Source organism: Camelus dromedarius, chromosome 8 (genome assembly GCF_036321535.1).
Source record: "Camelus dromedarius isolate mCamDro1 chromosome 8, mCamDro1.pat, whole genome shotgun sequence".
Taxonomy (NCBI): domain Eukaryota; kingdom Metazoa; phylum Chordata; class Mammalia; order Artiodactyla; family Camelidae; genus Camelus; species Camelus dromedarius.
The window spans coordinates 26,606,460-26,625,746 of NC_087443.1; the positions used below are offsets into that span (position 1 = coordinate 26,606,460).

Below are 19,287 nucleotides of genomic sequence, written 5' to 3' on the forward strand. Positions count from 1 at the left end.
ACAAAAGCTACCAGCTCTGTGTAAAGTGTAGCCATCATTTAGTCATCTACCTCTTCAGCAAGCATGCTAGAATGTTTGCTAGATGCCCAGCGTGGTGCTGGGTGTCAGGGAGTTGGAGCCTGTCAGTGGCTGCAGTACCCTGAAGGTAGCTGAGGTCCTGCCAGATGAAGTCTGCAGCAGTGGAGATGGTGGCAAGGGCAGGGGACAAACCTCTTTGATCTGGCTGGTGCATGACAGCAAGCCCAGATTTGAACAGGGCTTTGCAGAATGCCTAGGAGTTTACCAGGCAGACAGCAGAGAGCAGAATGCACAAAGCACTCACAAGTGGAAGTTCCACTGGGGCCAGAGAAAAAAGGGCCCTGAGTGCCAGCCTGTAGGTGATAAGGAGCCATGAAGGAGTTTTAAGCAGAGCAGAGGAGGTAACAGCATCAGAGGTGACTTTTGTTAAGGTCACACTAGTGGCCAAGTGGAGGGAGGACAAGAGAGGGGAAGCTGGAGATAGACACGGAGGGAAAGGCTGATGCACGGGGGCAAAAAGGCAGGGTGGCTTTCGAAACATCTGGAAGGTGGAGTCTGAGGTGTCAGTTCCCTGACTACATACTCCCACAGGCCAGGCTCTGGGCCAGGCAGTGGGGACATGGAAACCCAAAGTCAGAGGCTGCAGTCCTGGGGAGGAGTCAAGGGTGACTCCCGAGTTTCAGTCGGGGCAGTGGGCCAATGGCAGTCCCTAGTTCTTATGGTGGCTTTACAAGAATTGGAACAAAGCTGCCCTTCCTCAAAACAGTTTCCACCATCCGCCAGAACTTATCTAATAAAGGTGTAATCTATGGAGACTACACTGCAAGTGCCCCCAACTTGTGCAGTGTGCAACGTGCACCATCACACACACCAGTCCCAGTAGATACAACGCATTGAGCCAGCACTGAAAAGATGGAGAGTTGGAGGCCTCGGGTTCAGGCAGGAAGAACGAACAGATAAAATCTAGTCTACAAAGGTAAAAACACAACAAAGCAGAAAACAACCGAAGCAGAGTGTTTATGAACCCTCCTTGCCTATTTGGCATGAGAAATCTAAATAAAATGAGCAGTGGCCTTATTAACTATATGGAATCCTGAAAAGAAAAAGTAGCTGCTCAAAGTAAATAAACGAAATGCAAAAACACAAATCAACAAGCACCAGTTTTGAAAGACGAAGATTGGCCAAAAGTATAGAAAACCAGCTCTGGCCTTGGAGCCTACTAAAACCTTGATTTTTTTTTAAAAAGGGATCCTATATACTGAACAAAATTCCAGCAAGTGAATATAGCCAAGTGAAACCCATGTGCTGAAGAAACTGGAAGCACCTGGATAGCTGAGGGTTTCTATTCCATCATCCATCTATCTGAATTTTACTGAACACCTTCTCTGCTCCAGGCTGTCTGGGGATACAGGAATAGGACCCAGCTGGTACCCTCACACAGGGGACAGTCTAGTGGGGGACAACGCAGAGGGGGAGCACCTGAGAGGCCCCCAGGAGGAGGCAATGACAAAACTGAGCTTTGCCGGTAAGAAGGGGCTGGGAGACCACATGCCACTGTCCACATGATGTCCAAAGCCCTGTGGGCAGACGGCAAGCCCCTGTTCAACGAACGTGAGAACTTTGTGAGTAGAGGTGAGATAGACCACATTCAATCCTGGGGGGCTGGTGTAGGGAGCCTCACCTACTCTGGAGGTAAAAACGCTCAAACAGGCTTCCAAAAGAGTCCCAGCTAGGAGAGGCCTTGATGCACAGATTGGGAAAGCGAGGGCAGTGAGAACCAGGACCTTGACTAGGTCGGGAAGCTGCTCCCTGGTCACGATGGGAAACAGATCTCCTTCCAGTGCCCATTGCTGCCCTGGGAGCGCTATTCAGCCCAACATCAGACGTACACAGAGCGGTGATGGGCAGGGCATGCACATCTGGATGGCCACATGAGGCCCTGGCCACTGGGAACCACTGAGATACAGAGAGGGAGTTGCTTCTCCTCCGCAACACCAGATTCTCATCCTTAAATATTTCAGGCTTTCCTTTCCTGAAAAAGATGTTCACAGGGACATCCCTCTGGCTGAGGCCTGTTCTTGCCTCCAGCTGGTGATCCTAAGTATTTTTTTATTGGGTACAAACTGCCTTCTTCCACCTCCCCTCTTGGCAGCCCTGGGAGGTAGGCACTCTCTGCCCATTTTACAGATAAGCGAAAGAGTTCCAGAGGCCCTCTCATCCTAGGTCCCCCTCTTTCTGGGCTTGATGGGAAAGACTGACCCACAGCTAAGTGCCAGGTGGGAGCCGGGGTTGGGTGGTGCAGGCTGAGTCCTCTGCCCACTGAGCCCAATGGCAGGTGGGGATCTGGCTCAGGGTCAGGCCTTCGTGGGGCATCTTGGCTTCACTGTTCCGAGCCCTGCGTGGCCTGTGTGGAGCCCCCGGAACCACCCTGCTGGGGCGCTGCAGGGCCGTGGAAGGTGCCGGCAGCCAGGCTGTGGTTTTGAGCTTGGCTAACTCTTGGCTTCAAAGCCATGAAGTGGAGAGAGGAGAGTCATAGCAAGAAGGCACTGTCCACCCACTCACCCTGCAGCCTCGGGGGCCGCCCGGGGACTGCAGCCCCAGCCCTCTGCTCAGCACCGGGATGCAGAGCGCTGGCGGCCAGCAGAGGCGAGGCCCACCGGACGAACCCTGGCTCCAGCCACCTTCCAGGTGAGGGAAGGAAACCCAGGGGCCTGTGCAGGTTCAGACCAGAGTGAGCTGGCCTGGCCTCTCCCCACCAACCCACCTTCCTGCTACCCCTGCTGCCTCCTAGGAAGCAGGACTTCCCTCTTTGTCCCTCTGCAAGTCACATGAATCCCAGTTTAGTTATTAAGGTCTCCTGGCCACGGAAGCGCTGGGATTCCGGAGTGGCCTGACTCAGGCAGGTTATCCTTTCAGAGGAGAGAGATGAACAAAACGGGGAAATGGAGGCCCACAGAGGGCAAAGGGCCTACCTGTGGTGACGAGGCAGGACTAGAGGCACAGGAATAAGAAATGTTAGGGCTGAAATGACCTTAGAGAGCCAAGCAGTCCCAGTGCCTCCATGTCACTGACAGGTAAACTAAGGCCCATGGAAGGGAAAGGACCTGCCTAAAGTGACTTTGAATCAATAAAAATCCCTAGATGGTCATCCTGGGTTGATCCCCTGGGGCCAAGACAGAGCTGCCTGCTGTGACCCCAATCTCAAAAGTTAGGGAAGTTGCAACACTTCCTTGTTTCCATAGTGATTAGCTACTGCTCCAGGAATACACTGAAATGTTTGTGTCCTATCCTCTGTGCCAGCCCTGGGCCAGCATGTGAGGACACAGAGCGGAAAGAGGGGGTGTGAAGGGAGGCACAGACTCAGCCCCCATTCCGGTTGATCCCAGGCAATGGAGGGCTAGAGGGGGAGGAACAGGAGAATTTTCAGTGAAAGAAGGAATCCCTTGTGTCTAAGAGTGTCAGGGGAGGGAGGCCAGAAGTGGCAGCTCTTGAGCTGGGCTCTTAGGGATGTATAGGAGTTCACCAGATAGAACCGGGGGAGGAAGTGACATAGGCGAAGGCCCACTGGCTTGAGGGTGACAGCATGTTAGAAAATGACAGTGCATAAAATAGAGGGCATGAAAATGTAGGAGATGAATGGAAGAGAATCAAGATGAAAACCAAATGAAGAATGGCATACTTACAAGTGTAGACTAGGGTATAAGGAATACCTCCTCATGCTTCTGTTTTTCCAACTGTCAAATGGGCATCTTATGACAAACTAGCTTACAGCTACACAGGAGGCGACAGGCACAAAAGGAAAAGTGCTCTGACCCATAGGACTCGGATATCTGGGCCAGCTCTTTAGCTCTAACCCCTCAGCTTACTTTGCAGAGGTAGGCAGGCATTCCCAATGGGCTTCTGGGCATAACCTTGGTCAACTTTCAAATACATCCAAGATCTGACTTTGTCTCACTTCTCCACTGACCACTCTGGTCAAAGCCACCAGCATCCTCATCTGCATTATTGTGAAAGCTGCCCGGCTGGTCTCCTTGTTTCCACCCTTGTGCCCTACAGCCAATTCTCAGCTCACTGGCCAGAGGGATCTTAGAAGGTACACCAGGTGGTCTCAGTCCTTTAATTAAAATCCTCCAGTGGCTTCCGAATCACTGAGCATGAAGTCAGAAGCCCTTCCTGTGCTCCAAAAGGCCCTCTGTGACCTGGTCTCTGAACGTCTTGCTAACTTCCTCTCTTATAATCCTCTCCTTCCCACTCATCCAGCTATACTGGCCTCCTTGCCTTTCTTAGAGCAGCAAGAGGGCTTTTACACATGCTGTTCCCTCTGCCTAGAGTGCTCTTCTCCTTAATGTTCATGGGGTTCACTCCCTTACCGCATTGAGGTACCTGCTCAAGTGTAGCCTCCTCAGAGAAGGCTTCCCTGATCACTCCATCCAAAGAAGTCCAGTTCTCCCATTCATCTCCTTATATTATATTATCCTGATTTATTTCTTTTCAAAACACTTCTCATAACTCAGCATGACATCATACATTAAGTTGTAGACTTGCTGACTGTCTCACCCACGCGAATGTAAGCAAGGCCTCTATCAAGTTCACCACTATATCCCCAGAGCTTGGAAATAGTTCCTGGCACACAGTAAGTGCTCAGCAAAATTGATGAATGAATAAGTAATCCATCTTTCTTGGAGAGCTGGGCAAAGGGAGGCACAGAAAGATCCCAGGCCCTGCTGCCTCAGAGGCCAAACACTGGGGGCTCCAAATCAGCTAGGAAACCTTGTTCTCAGATTGCCAGGTGCTGCCCTCCCTGTGCACAGGCTCCCAGACCTAGAAGAGAAGCAAGACCCGGCCTCAGGGCCTGAACAGCTCCTGAAGGAAAAGCAATAGTTGCTATTTGTTACCAGTGTCCTTGTTCCAAACACACTAGGCCTGGGCAACCCAAGGAATCAGCCTCAGGGAGCGGGGGATGGAAGGAGGCCAGTCTGGCTTGGGTGGGAGGAGCTAGTATCTTGCTGGCTTTGCAGCCAGCTTCCTTCCCATTCTGGGCCTCAGTTCTCTAGTCTGGGAAATGGGGATAAGACAGGAATAAGATAAGCTAGTGGCCCAGGCTGCTCCTGCTCCAACAGTCTAGGCATCTTTGGGTCTTCAGAGCCCCAGGAGGGGTCACACCAGGTTGACTAGGGCCACAAATTCAACCCATAGTCCCAGGCCAGGGTAACATCCTGCAGCCAGTTAGACCAGACACCTGGGCAAGGGGCTCCTGGAGACCCTGTTTCCACCCAAGGTGACAGCTGGCAAAGTGCAGGGCAGCCCTCTCTGAGCAGGAAGTGAAGGGGAGAGCCCTACTTTAGGGCAGCAGCCCCTGGCTGGGGAAGCCTGTCTCCTGGGGACCCAGGGAACACCCCCTGCCCCCTGGGCCCAGAGGTTCTGGTGAGCACAGCCAGAGGCACAAGGCCCAGGAGCTTTGTGAGATGAGGATGGTAAGTCCCAGGTGAGCCAGACACCATCACCACAGCCCTAGAGGGACCTCTCCCTGGGTCTCACACCAGCAAAGGGCTTCTGTCAAGCGACACGGTGGAGGCTGGGCACTGGCTAATGGTAGGGGTGCCTGGGTTTTAGCTCCAGCTCTGCCATGGACTTGCCCTGTGACCTTGGGAAGGCCTCTGTCCCCTCTGGGGTCAGACTCAGCAGCTAAATGAGAGGGTTTGGCCTGGATAATCTCCAAGGCCTTTCTGCGTTGACACTGTCATCACAGCACATGGTAATAAAACATTCCACTCCCCGACACTGAGGCACTGGGCAGTATGCAAAGTGCGGGCCCTCCCCTCTGACTCTTGCGACAGCCCCAAGGGATGCTGTTGGTGGAAGGCACTGCCAGAAGTTCTGACTCTCAAGCCAGTACTCTCTGCAGACATCCCATGTGTCTGGGGCCTCAGGACACTTAGGATGTCCCCTGACAGAATGGCAGGGGACAGAGTGGGGCAGAGAGGGGCTCAGTAAGGAGGCAGGTGGAGGGAACATTGCTCACAGCCCCCTATCTTCCCAGAAACGGACCCCAGTTCCAGTGGTAGGTGAGCCATGCTGAAAGAGGCTAGAAAGATAGACAGTCTTCTCAAACCACTGGATATGTCTGCCCCTTGAAGAGCAGATGCCCAGGACTTTCTTTCTCTCAGACCCTGATGAGCCACTATTGGGACGTTCCCAACCTAATTCAATGTCTCATGACCTGTGTTAAACCATTTCCAGGTCAGGCCCCTGGTCTCCAAGCTATCCAAGCTCTTATCAGAGGCAGAGATAATGAGGAAGCCTGGGGATCAAAGAAAGCCACCTCTTCCAGGAAGCCCGCTCTGCCCGCTCTAGCCTTAGACTCAGCCTAGCAAGGAAAAGTCTCTGGGAACACATCCATGACATAGAGTATGGAAGGGAGTTTCCGAGAATGGACTTCACTGTATTCTGCATGGTCCTAAGATGAGAACTAGGGGGAGGCATCCTTCCCACCTCCACACAGGGTGGAACTTCCTAGGTGGAGGTTGCTGCTGGGACGCAGGGAGTGGCCCGTCGCTGGAGGTGTGCAAGTCCGAAACAGATGCTGATCTGTGGGGATGCTGCAAAGAGGCAGAAGTCATCTGTGTAACAAGGCATCAGATGAGGTGGTTGCCAAGCTCCCTTGCTGTCTCGAGAAACAAAGGTCCCGTGAATAATGGGAGTAGTAGTGTCCAGAGCCCCTGGGGGGAAGGTCAGAGGGACAGTCACACTGGCTGGACAATCACACCTCTAGGGAGCTGGCTAGGAGGGCAGCAGTCATCTGCAAGGCAGAGAACTGAGAATTCTGGGGCCCCCAAGGGTTCCAACCACCAAAGCATCTCCATTCCTTCTGCCTATCGAAATCAGCCCCACAGACAAAGCACACGTAAAAATGAAAGTGTCAATCCAGGCTGGGGTGAGAGGAATCACAAAGCTGTCCTTTCGCAGGAAATAAATCAACGATGAAATCACAGCTTCACGGAAGCTCCTTTCACAGCCAGGCCCCATCACCAAACACTAGGCAAGAAATCACACCTGAGGTTTCCTTTCCTTTTCCAGGATCAGAAGAACAAAGAGGTCTTGGAGCTCAGAGGGGTTGGGCAAACCCGGTAAGCAGGCTGAGGGCCAAGGAGTCCCCTGACTCGCTCCCTGACAGCCACAAAGCCCACTCCTTAGAATCCCACGAAGTCAGGGGCAGGAGGACTGTGAGCCAGAGAGGCAAAGTGATGCATCCATGGTCACAGAGCCGGCCTGCCAGCATGGGAAACCAGCTCAGGCCCAGGGCTCTCCCCAGCGTCCCAGGCTGCCTCCCCGACAGCAGCACGACACCCCCAGCCAACAACTCACAGCTGATTCATGCCGGCAAGGCATCCTGAAGACACAAACCCCTCCCCTGCAGATAAATGCCATCGGGCCGCTCGGTCTAGGAAGAGGAAACACTAACCAGGGCGGGAGAAACAGGCAGTGCGGCCAGCAGGGCTGAAACTGGCCTCCTGACCCAGAGGAGCTAAGCCCTAAACCATCCCTGCCCAGCCTTCCTAGAAGAGGCAGTGGGCGGGGACTTCCTCCCTTTACCCTGATCCCTAGCTCTTTCGGGGGACATCGAATCCTGGTGCTCAGAGGATGAGACAGAAGACTCTCAGCAGTGAGGTCAGCTGGCACAAGAGGCCACCCCCTAGGGCCACCCCAGCCCCATGCCAGGCCTTGTGTCCCTGGGGGCCTATCACTGTTAGTGACCTTGGTCAGGTCCCTTCCCCTCCCTCAGCCTTGGTTTCCTCACCAGCCCAACGTCAAGCTGGATTTTAAAGCAAAGTTTTAAACGCAAGTCCCTCCATGACTAGGGTGGTGACACACCACTGAGTGGGAATCAGAGGATTTGTGGGCAGGAGGCAGGGAAAGATGACCCAGCCGTCATGTTCGCTCCAGGGCCAGGGTGATTTTAGACCCTTGGATGAAGGCTGTGGCTCTTACACTGCTTTCAGGTGTCTGGACTCACTGAAGGATCAGAACAAAGCTGGGGACAATCTTTCCAGAAAAATACCTAATGGCAAAGGTGTGCATGCAGGCTCACGGCCCCTATAGGTCAGGTATGAGGCCCTTCCTCCCTCATAGCCGGCAAGGCTTTGAGGCTGATCTCTAGGGACGTGGCAGGGGTCCCACCCCTCTGCCAAGCTGGCCTTGGTTTAGGGCCTGCCCAACCACAAATGGATTTGTGGTCTGGTCACAATAAAAGGAAAGGAGGCCCACAAAAGTGATAGAGACCTGCAGGCTTGAAGAGGGTAGAAGTTAGGTAAAGCCTGAAGGCCAAGAAGGCAGGCTGGCGGGGGTTCTGAACACCAGGAAGCTGTCCCCATCCTCTCCGCCATGAGCACCCCCATGGGGAAGGCGGTTCTTCTGCAGGGAAACCATCTGCTGGCTGAGCCATAGACGCCATAGCTGTAAGGGACCATCTAGCCCCGCCGTCCTCAGGATGTCCACTGGTGTCTTCCATAGTCATTCTGCATTAAAAAGGGAGGTGGGAGGAGTGTCCTCTAGCGTGGAAACCCTGCGGGAAGCAAAGGGGCTAGCAATTTCCCAGGAGAGGGAGGGTGAGCTCTGCCATCCCTCCTTCTGTGGACTGGTGGTCCCCGAGAACCCATTTTGGGAACCCTCGATGTGGTCTCAGCTCATGATTTTCAGAGGAGGAAACGGGCTCAGCGGGGTCTGTGACTGGCCTAAGACCCCATAGTCAGTTACCATTCACAGCCATTCTGCATGATAGTTTACAGTTGACGAGCCCCAGTCCTTTCATTCTTTCCTTTTCTCCTCACTGGAAGAGCTATGAGGGAGATATTAGCATCACTCGTGAAAAAAATAAGGCTCGGAGGCAGGAACCCAGATGTAAATCTCCACCCTCTGAACATCTCTCCAACGGGAATGGGCTCCCCCAATAGGATGGATGAAAATCTACGTGAGTTGTTACCAGGGCCTCTCCGAGATGCCCTCTCAGCCCCTCCTGCTACAAAGGGGAGACTGTGAACAATGGCAGGGGGCTGGGAGTCAGGAAGCCAGGATCCCAAGCCTGGCTTTGTTGGTTCTGAGGTACTAGGTAACCTTGGGCCATCCCCCTACCAGAGTATCCTCATCAGTCCACTGGAGGTAAGGCAGTGCTAATAGGTGGCCAGAGGTCACGGGAGCAACATCACGACAATGACTGAGGCTGCTGTTTCTTGGGTACTTACTATGTGCCAGGCCCTGCATGCACTCTATCTTCTCAACCTAAGGGGAAGTGAGCCTGATTTGCAGATGTGCAGCTGCCCAAAGGCATAGATGTCATAGAGGGTGGGGTGAGAATTGAGCCCAGGCAGTCTAAAAGTCTAAAACAAATTAGTTGCCCAAGATATGTCAGCTATTATGATATTTATGGAAGACTCTGGTTAGTTGTTTTAAAGGTGTAAACAGCAGAAGCACCAAAAATACAACATCAATAGAAAATTCCACACCTCCCTACCCAGAACACTTCGTCCCCCTCAGGGAGACACCCTGGTGCAGGGGATCCATCTCACTGTGTGACATGTAGCCAGTCCCTTTACCTCTCTGAGCTTTGGGTTTTCCCACTGCAAAACAAGAAGGTGGGACAGAGAGCCTGGAAGGGCCCTCCCCACTTGCAAATGCCAAGTAAGGGTTTCAGAAGGTCTCTGTGCCCCATCTGTCCCTCAGCCAGAGGGCTGGCCAGTCTGAGTCGGGTGCCAGGTTTCCCAGCTTTGACCAGGGAGCAGGATGGGAGTTTGGACGAGAGCCTGTGCACAGGGTGAGGTCCAGGCGCCTGGCATCTCCTCCCCCATCCTGAGGTGACACAGGTGACTCCCAGGGTGGAGCAAGGAAGCTCCCTCCCTGCTTCTCCATCCACAGAGGAAGTGTTAGCAGGAACAAGGCAGCAGCCCATTAGTCCTACAAAGGACAAAAGTCAGCACTCAGAGGGCTGGGTGGAGCTGGGGGACAGGGAGAGGAAGCCACCCATCTTCTTTGGCTAAACAGGCGTGGGCAGATGAAAAGCCTTATACCCTCCCTAGAGGTTTCTGTTTTACTTCCCTCAAATCTACAATGCAACCAATCTATTATTACCTTTCAAGAAACATGCTGCTAGTTTGGGGCACCAATGCCCATCCTCCCCCAGCTGCATAGGATCTGGGGGTATGACTGAAAATGTCTCATCCTTATTCTTTACCCCGAGAGCTCAGAGATGAACCCTGTCCTCCCCAGCTTCATCTAGCCCTTCCCCAGTCAAAGATGGGGCAGCATTCATTTCAGAGCTCCAAAGGCCGGCTAACAGGGCTGCACCAGGCCAACAAAAGGTGCTCGATAAATGTTTAATGAACTAATGGGCTAGAGAGATGGGGTTCCAGGCCTGGCTCTGCCTGTAATTCACTGCTGCCTTTGGATACAGCCAAGTGTTTCTTTCCATAGTTGGGTTTCCTGGGCCGGAAAGAAAAAAAAGTCAGACCAGGTAACCCTGACAGCTCGTCAATTCTATACCACAGGCTTATGGGTGCAACCCACAAGCAGGGACCTTCCAGAGTAGGAGGAGGTTTCAAACATCCCTCCCCACTGCTCCAGAGTGAAGAGGAGGACAGGATGTGACTGCTGGGTGGGAACCTCCCAGGCAGGGGTTCTGAAGGCACCACAGCTGCCCGCCCCACTCCCCTGCAAGTGCCAACGTCTGTGGGTGAATGACTGGAGTTGTTGGGAAGTGAGAATGCGGGCAGGGTAGGAGAAAGGATAAAAAGTGGGTGCATTTTCCATTTCAGCCAGACACCAAAATAATTCCAAAATAATTTTAGAAGAGCCATTGAAAGTACAAAGCGTTTGTATTTTGATAACCCCCCCCCCCCCCACCAGAATAGTTCTGTCCTTTTCTGGCAAAGCTATAATCTGCAGTGAAGTGGACCCTCCAAGAGATCAAGAATCTGGGACAGACTGGTGGAGAAGAGGGAGAAAGCCCCCATGTCTGGGAGCCCTGGGAGAGGCAGGCCTGAGTCCTCAGCAGACACCCCTGTCAGCAGAGGCAATGGCACTGTGTGTGTGTGTGGGGGGGGTCATGCCAACTGGGGAGCAGGCTTTGGGACCAATGAATCCCTCCAGCTGCTATCTCTGGGAGCAGACTTTTCTGGAGGGTGGGCTAGACCCTGGACAATTCCCAGATCTGCCCTGAAGTTTACAGTACAAAGATCACAAAGCCAGAACACAAGTCCCTGCCACCCTGCTACTACCAGCCATCCAAGTCCTAGGCCAGTCCCTACCCCTCTGCAGGCCTCAGTTTCCCCATTTGTACAGTGAAGGGTTTGAGCTGGATGATCTCTAAGCCCACGAAGCTATGGAAAAGCACAGCACCTACATCACTCAGGCCCCCACCCGGGAGACCTGGGAAGGGAGACCCTAGTCCCCAGCCGGCTGTCTCAGGCTGGGGCCTGGGGCCGAGGGAGTCCTCACACCGTCTGTCCTCAACAGCCTGTCACGGTTGAAACCTTCGAGTGGTTACAATTACAGCCGGGCTAACAGGATTAGGGGAGCATTGAAATCTAAGAAATCTAATTAGCTCAGACACCCCAGCCTCCCCCAGCACGATCCTGCAGTAACCCTGGCAGCTGGGCCTGACAGGCGGGGCACAGAGCCCCCCTGGCTACAGTCATTACCTGTGCAGGTGTGCCAGGCTGGGCCAGGCTTCCTGGGGAGATGCCAGCTCAGCTTGCCTGGCTGCTCCCTGCTCTGGACCCCACCACCTGCAGCCTTGTCCTGGGGTGGCACTCAGATGAGCCCCAGAAAACCCTGGTGCAGGGGTGTGGCCAGCGGTGTCAAGGGCAGAAGGCATCCAAGGGCCCCCACAGGGCGGCTACCCCACACGGCCTAGGGACTGACTCAGCCCGAGGAGGGGCAGGCTGACTCAACGTCTGTATCTATAGAAACCATCACAGCCCAGGGAAGATCCTTGGTCCGCACAGGGACCTGGGGCCTCGAAACATCTCTGCTTCCTGCTCCAGGGCCAGGGATAGGGTGAAGCCCCCTGCACAGACACATGTGCCCCGGGCAGTCATGGCAGGATTTGGGGCTCAGAGCAAGCTCTGGCTGTAAGACTCTGTGCCAAAAGAAAGGGGTGCAGTTGCTCAGGGTGTGGGCCTTGTGCTGCCAAACAGAGGGGGCAGGTGAGGCCCCCACCATGACCCTTCCTGGGCACAGCTCTTCCTGCTTAACCTCAGTCCCCGATTCCCCATTCTCGGGGTCTGTGTGGATTCCTGCACAGTGTTCGTGCCTGGTTGGAGACTGGACAGGCAGCAGCACAGGGAACGTTGAGGCCTGGGGTTGAGTCCTGGCTGAGCCACAGGTCATCTCACCTCCCTGAACCTCAGTTTTCCTCTGTGCTAAATGGGGCTAATTACAGTTAGCACCTAGCTTCCGCTGCTGTTACTGGAATTAAGCAAAGTTGGAGAGCGCTTCTCAATCCACCAAGCGCCATACAAAGGCAAGGGGCTGCGGTTATCACTGTCAGCATGCGCCCCGTGGAAGGCAGCCAGCTGCCAGTGGTTAATTATTTATTTGGACCAATCTTCCTGCCCTTGCCGGACTATAAGCTCCTGAGGAACAGGAACTGTCTTACACATTTCAGGGTCTCTCACAGGCCACAGTCCTCACACTGCGGACTCTCAGGAAGTATCTCTGGTATCAATGCTGGGCCTCTGACCGCCCCCACCCACCGCTATGCTATGTATCTCCTTCCTTCCCCTCATACCCAATCCAAAGAGAGGAAGTGCCAAGAGGCAAACCTGGCACACAAAGACAGATGACAGTGAGCCCCTCAGGCAGACCCTCCCCGACTCCCCACAGGTCACTCCCAATACCAGCTGGAAGCAGCCATTTGAAGGGTGTCCTCCCATCCTACAGGAATGTGGCCTGCCTGGGCACTGGTACGGAATCTTTGATCATTCAAGAAAGTACAAGACCTCAAGCCCAGAGTGAGGGTCGGGAGGGGTTGATTTCCAGAAGGCCTGCTGTGCAGCAGAGCATGCCAACAGTCAGAGCTGTCCACTGAAGGCAGAAGCTGCCTGGAGGTGGTGAGCACCCTGTTGCAGGGAGCATGCAAGTGAAGGCTGGATGATAAGCTGCCAGGGAGATAGGCTTGGATGGGAGAGCAGGTTCTGGAAAATGCTTCTAGTACCTCCGATCCAACCCCTTTGTGCTCCATCCATTCTGTGCCCAGAGTCTGCCAGGCCTTCAGAGGACACATACCCAGGGATCTCATGCCCACATCTGCCTCATCCTCACAGCAACCAAGTGGGATTGGGGGGGGGGTGTTCTGCTCTTGGACCTACTTTACAGATGTAGAGACTGATGCCCCACAGAGTGAAGCTATCAGCCCACAGCAGTCAGCCAGTGACAGCTTCCTGACACCTCTCCCCTATCTCCTCAGGTAATAGGAACACTTGAATAATCACGACTGGTTTCTGGACTTTTTCCTCAGAGCCTGTGCTTGGGACTGGTTTTCCCAGCTCCTTTCATGCTCCCTTCATCCTCCCTGAGGGCAGGGTCCAACCTCAGAATCACACCCGGAGCTTCCAGCCCAGGCAATCTCTGTCTCCCCTCAACCTCAGAGTAGAGCTCTGGGGACAAAGAGCCCCCCTCCTCAGAGGGCGTGGACAGAGGCCACTGTGTCCTGCTGAGAGGTCAGAGCAGTCACCAGGCAAGGTTGCAGCAGGGTTCAGGGTAATTACAGCAGCTCGGCCTTTGTTGTCCACACAAAACCTAAGGAACCTCAAAGACGAGGCGGTGATAGGAGCCAGGCAAGGGCCCTGGGGAACAAAGTTATGAATGAAAACGTATGGGATTCAGTCAGGACCTGGCAGGCCCTGCTTCCTGGTTCCGTGACAGAGTGCCCAGAGAAGCTTCCAGAAATTAACCTATTGGTGCCCAAATTTCTTGCAGCAACATCTCACCCTGAGACTGGGGTCACAGCTGCCTGTTGGATGCTGATGAAGGCCAGAGAACTCAGTTTCTGTGGCTGCACACAGATTCTCTTGTGACAAAACTCCAAGAGGCCTCCAAGTGTCTTCCTTCCTTATCCATCCCCATCTCTGTCGATCAGGAAAAAAGTGAAGTCTGCAGCTCTTAGTTGGGTCCTTCCCTCTGCAATGTTTCATTAATGGTGGACACCTGTCCTAGGCTGGGGCACATCTCTAGGGGACAGGGATGGAGCTAATGCTAATTTACTGTTGCTAGGGGAGTGTGTGTGTGAGAAACCCCACAGTCTCGGGACCTTTCTTTGCTCCTGGCTGAGAAAGGAATGAGGCTCCTCCTTCTCTCTCTTTCCTTCGGAGGAAAAAGGGACATTTTGTCCCCATCAAGAAGCCAGGAATCCTTTTTTTTGCAGGGACTACTTATCAAAGTTTCCCATAAGTCCAGCAATTTCTTATTGCCAACTCTTCTCTGTGAGCCATACCCTGAATGCCTCAAAACCCCAATCCAAAAACTATTTAAAATGCTTGAAAACTCCCTACTGCTCTCCACGCACTCCCCTGCCCCCGCCAAAAGTCACTGCCACCAACTCTGAGTAGTCTAAAGTTTTGAGATTTACCTGTGAAAACAGCACTTCGTAACCTCATGACTTGGGACAAGGAGATGCTTCTGTTCTTTTGGGAAAAACAAAACCTAATCGAAAATGTAAAACTCAGAAGAAAACACCATTGCCCTCCAAATGCATCCCCTTGGCCCCAAAGTCACACGTGCTCTGTGCTCCATGGCAGATACAGCTTTCAATGTGTCTTTTGTTTGACGCTGGTTCTTCAGCATCTTTAGCCTGACGGGAGGAGGTCAGCACAAGGCTTGGGGCATTCACGAATCACACCTTGAGGGCCAGGCAGCCGGCAAGTGAGGGGCCAGGAATTCCCCCTACTCTGGACCCCTCAAAAAGCAGCCAGGACAGAGAAAGTCAAAGGCTTGCTCCCTCCTCTAAACTTCCTAGAGAGCTTAGAAGCAACTTTTAAACTCCCAGGACCATAATACAAATGCCAGCAAAGGCCAGCAAGAATTCATCACCAGCCAGGGTGCCCATTCTCCAGCTACAGCACCTGCCTCTTTATCTCTACCTTCAAGAAACAATAATAAGCAAACCCAGGCACCTCTGGGAACAGCCTCTGGCCTCCTGCCCTGCCCTGTGTAACCAGCCTGTCCTCACACCCACGAGGGAGGAGGAGGAGACGGCACTGGTTAACCCTCTGGTCTACCAGGCCCTGTTCCCGGGGTTGCAGCAGGAAGACAAACTGTTGCTCAAGAAAATCCTCCAGAAAACCTTTGGCACCAGGAGGCATCTCTGGGCAGCTCCTGCCCATTGCCCAGTCAGGGACTTCCAGAGGCAGCTTCCCCCTGCCCTTTTAAATCTGTGAGGTTGGGCCCTACTCTCCCATGCCCTGGGCTGTCCACCCAGGGGGCTCCAAATGGCCATGGCCAAGCAGGGAGGAAGAAAAGGCTGGCCGAGCAGTGCCCTCACCCTGCCAGCCCAGCCGCCAGCTTCTTGGAGGACCTCTGAGAGAACATTTGTTTGGGCTGCCAAGTTAAATCTTCCTCCCTCATGTCAGGGCATTGGAAAAGCAGTCAAGGGAGAGAAGGGGGGAGAGAAGGGGGGAGAGCAGGGGGAAGGAGCAGCGGGAGGGAGGGAGGAGGGAGGGAGGCAGGCGGGCAGGCTCTCAGAGCCCCAGTTACTTCGGCACTGCCTGCCCAGGAAGCTTGCGGCTCCCAGGCAGGCGCAGCTGGGACTCCGGACACCCAAGCAGGGGCCAGGCCACCAGGCCTCCAGGGTCAGGCGCAGGGTGCCAGGCGCCCTGGGCCCCTGCCCAGGGAGAGGCCCTCGCTCTGTGCCCCGCCGGAGGAGCGAGGTGGGAAGGGAAGGCAAGGGAGGAAAAAGTTTGCGGCAGGTAGAGGGGTAGGGCTGGGCGGCCCTGCCGTCGGGCTGCCCCCGGGGAGGGCTGGGGGGCCCGCGCCGGCTGCCCTGGCGCGCACCCGTCCGCCCGCCCTCCCGCTCGGGTTGTTTACATTCCTGGAGTGTCTTTTAAACCCCGGGCTGAGGCCGGCTCCCGGCCTTCTCCGGCGGCTCCGGGGCAGTCTCCCGTGAAAATCTGCTGGCGCACAATGGCCAGGAAGGCGGCCGCCCCTCGCCCGCTCCCCCGCTGCTCCCGGGCGGGGAGCCTACCCTCCGCACCGCGCCCTCTCCTCGCCCGGCTGGCTTCCTGGACAGATGTCCCCGGCGAGGGGGCGACGCGCGCCTGCTGCCCGCGCCCCAGACGCCGAGGCCGCGATCCCCACTCTTTTCTCCCCAGCCCAGACGCCAGGAATGTGAAACAAGCTTCCAGAACCCGCCCCCCACCCCAGCTCCAGCCCGGGCTAGGCCCCCCAACCTCCGCCCGGGTCGGCCTTCCACTCTCTCGGGGCCGCCGCCGCCGGAGACGGAGGGGAAGAAAGAACACGGGGAAATTACTTTCGTATTTGCAACGCGCGCGCGCACACACACGCACATCTTCTCCCGGGCTCCTCTCTTGGCTGGGGCAGCCCCATCCAGGCTTTGGTCTTAACGACCCTCAGGCTTCTAAAGACCTACCGGAAGCCCCTACACACACCTCTTGGCGTTCCCCGCTAGTACCTTGCGCTGCGTCTCCCTGGGCAATTCACACACAAACAACTTAACCGCGCCCCCATTTACAGAAGTGTGTGTTTTCCCTGGAAATTCAGATGCACAACTTAACCATCCCTTGCCACCCCGAAACCCGGCGCCTTCCTTGGCGGTTCTCCTACACACGGGCGCACAACTTCGCGTCTTTCCAAAAGAGACGAGGGAGAACCGAGGTGATCCTACCCTGGTCCTTCCCTTCCTCCCTCCCTCCTTTCCTTCCCGAATCCTGGTCCTGCCTGGCCCCCGGGTGTATGGAACCAAAGCTGGAGGCGCGCCGGCAGGAGGCGGGCACCAGGTCCGCGCGCGCACAACTGCACTCACGCCCCGCACGCCCGATGAGCCCCGGCCTCCGCGCGCAGATCAAGCCGGCTCCGCGCAGCCCGGCGTTAGCCGGTCGCCTCGGCCTCGGCCCCTGGCCGCCGAGGGGAGCGGAGCAGAGCCCGGCCGCCGGTCGGTTGTCTACCTCTTCAAGTCCCTGCAGACCTTTAAATGGAAAAGACCCCACATCCAGCACCCCGCGCTCGCACCCCGAAAGTCCACGGGGAGCGGGAGGAAGGCCTGGGGCCAGCGGGCTCCCGGGTCTGGCCCCAAACTTACCCGGCGCTGCGAGCGCCGCTGCCGCCGCTGGAGGACGCGCCGCTGCCGCCGCCGCCGCCGCCGCTCCGGGGCAGGGCCGGCTTGAGCCGGGAGGAGCTGCGAGGGCGCCGAGATCGGCTCCGCGCCGGCTCCTGCTCCGCGCCGACCGGGGCTGGGGTCACCGCGCTACGCGGGCGCTGCTCGATCGCTCGCCCGATCGCTGCTCGCCCGCCCGCCGCCTGGCCGCTCGCTCTCCCAGGCGCCCGCCGCCGCTCGCTTTTTTAATGTCCACAGACAGTGAAAAGGAACTCGGCGTTAGGGGGTGAGTAAGTGAATCAACTCGCCCGGAGCCGAGCAAGTTGAAGTGTCAGATTACATTGGCTATTCTATTTCCAAAGGGCCCCGCGCCGCCGGCCGGCCACAAAAGCCGGTGCGGAGCTACGGATGGAGCGGAGCGGCGCCGCCGCTGCCGCCGCCACCAGCGCTCTGCTCCACTTGCCGAGCGCTCTCTGCGCTCTCGCCGCTCCCTCTGTCTCTCCTTTTCGCCTCTTTTCTCTCCCTCGCCTTTTCTTTTGCTCCCTTTCTTCCTAGCTTTTCGGTCTGGGCGCTCTCCAAGCTTTCCCCTCTATGGTTCTGATGGGCTTAGCGTGTCATCCCAGCCCCTATTCTTTCTACCTCTCTACCCACCTACTGTCCTACCCTCCCCTACAACTCACCTCCTCTCCCCTCTCTTCACTGCTCCCTGGCTGCCGCCCCCGCCCTTCGACCCCCATCCCCAGCCGCTTTGGCAAGTTTGGAGATAGAAATGCTGAGCCTAGGATGGGATCATACTAGGGAGGGGGCTAAAATCACCTGTCTCACCAGAGTGTCCCCTCTTCGCTCGTACACCCCCGACTGAAGTGCGCTCGGGGCTGCAAAAGCTGTCAGGTACCCGAACTGGGGCTGAGCGAGTTGCTAACGAGATCGCCAAAGCCTCCCGCTGGAGGAGGCTTTGGGGTTGCTCCCAAAGCACGGGGTGGGGGGCGAGCAGAGGATTTCCCCCTCACCCCAACCACAGGCCATGTTGGAGGTGGCTGGAGCCATGGGTAGAAGCAGTGCACATGGTCTGTCCCTGGCACCCTGCGCGGTCCAGGAGCGCGTGGATTCAGAGGCCCGGCGGGGAGCTTCCAGGGCCCAGTGCGCGTGGGCGGGTGGGGGCAGCGGGATCCCGGCGCAGGGTTGGGCACTGCCCCAGGGGTCTCAGAGCGATGGCACTCACAAGGCGCAGGTGGTGCGCCCTATCGCAGGGTTCCCATGGCAGACCCACCCCCGAGAGCATCTAAGTGCGCGCCCACTTTGGCTCGCGTCCGCTGCCCCTCACGCGGAAACTCCTACACAAACCGCACACATCCGCGCCCACACTCAGTATTACAAACACGCTTCTACACGCACAGGCACCCACACACACGTACACTTTCCCTCACACACATGCCCGCGTACACAGCAAGCATACTCACATACACATCACTGTACAAACCCACATACATTCAAAAAATATTTCCCTGTTCACTAAATCCTCACGTTCACGTACACATACAAACACATCTCCCCCCATTCTCTTCCACACCCCTTCTTCAAGCTCCCCTACTCATAATTTGCGGTACCCTCAGTCCCAAATAATAATCAGTGCCCGCGCATCAGCGGTTAGACACACACACGCGCGCACGCACGCAAGCACTCCCCTCCCGGCACAAGCCAGGGAGCCTTCGGCCCGAAGTCCGCTTCGAATTCCAGGTGTGGCGGCGGCTCCGCGCTCCGTGTTTTGCAGTTCACCGGGGTGTCGGAGGCGAGGCGAGGAAGGGAGCTGGAATAACAAAGGCAAGTTGGGGAGAGCGCAAGGGGGCGCAGCCCCGGCCGGGCCGTGGGGGGAGCCTTGCTCGGCCCGGGCTTTGGAGGCTGCAGGGTCTCGGGCGCCAGAAGCCGGCGGTGGGGAGGGAGGGTGGGGG

General features: G+C 55.9%; 1 protein-coding gene across 5 annotated transcripts in view; it reads right to left on the reverse strand.

Moving 5' to 3' along the window:
• Window positions 1-17,640, reverse strand: part of ZMIZ1 (zinc finger MIZ-type containing 1) — a 229,032-nt gene extending 211,392 nt beyond the window's left edge. For 4 of the 5 annotated variants that reach the window (XM_064487995.1, XM_064487994.1, XM_064487996.1 and 1 more), the window contains exon 1: window positions 17,324-17,640. The gene's annotated coding sequence lies outside the window, so the exon portion shown is untranslated. The remainder of the gene's footprint in view (window positions 1-17,323) is intronic. The other variant, XM_031461062.2, reaches the window with a different exon arrangement.
• Between the last annotated feature and the right edge of the window lie 1,647 nt (window positions 17,641-19,287).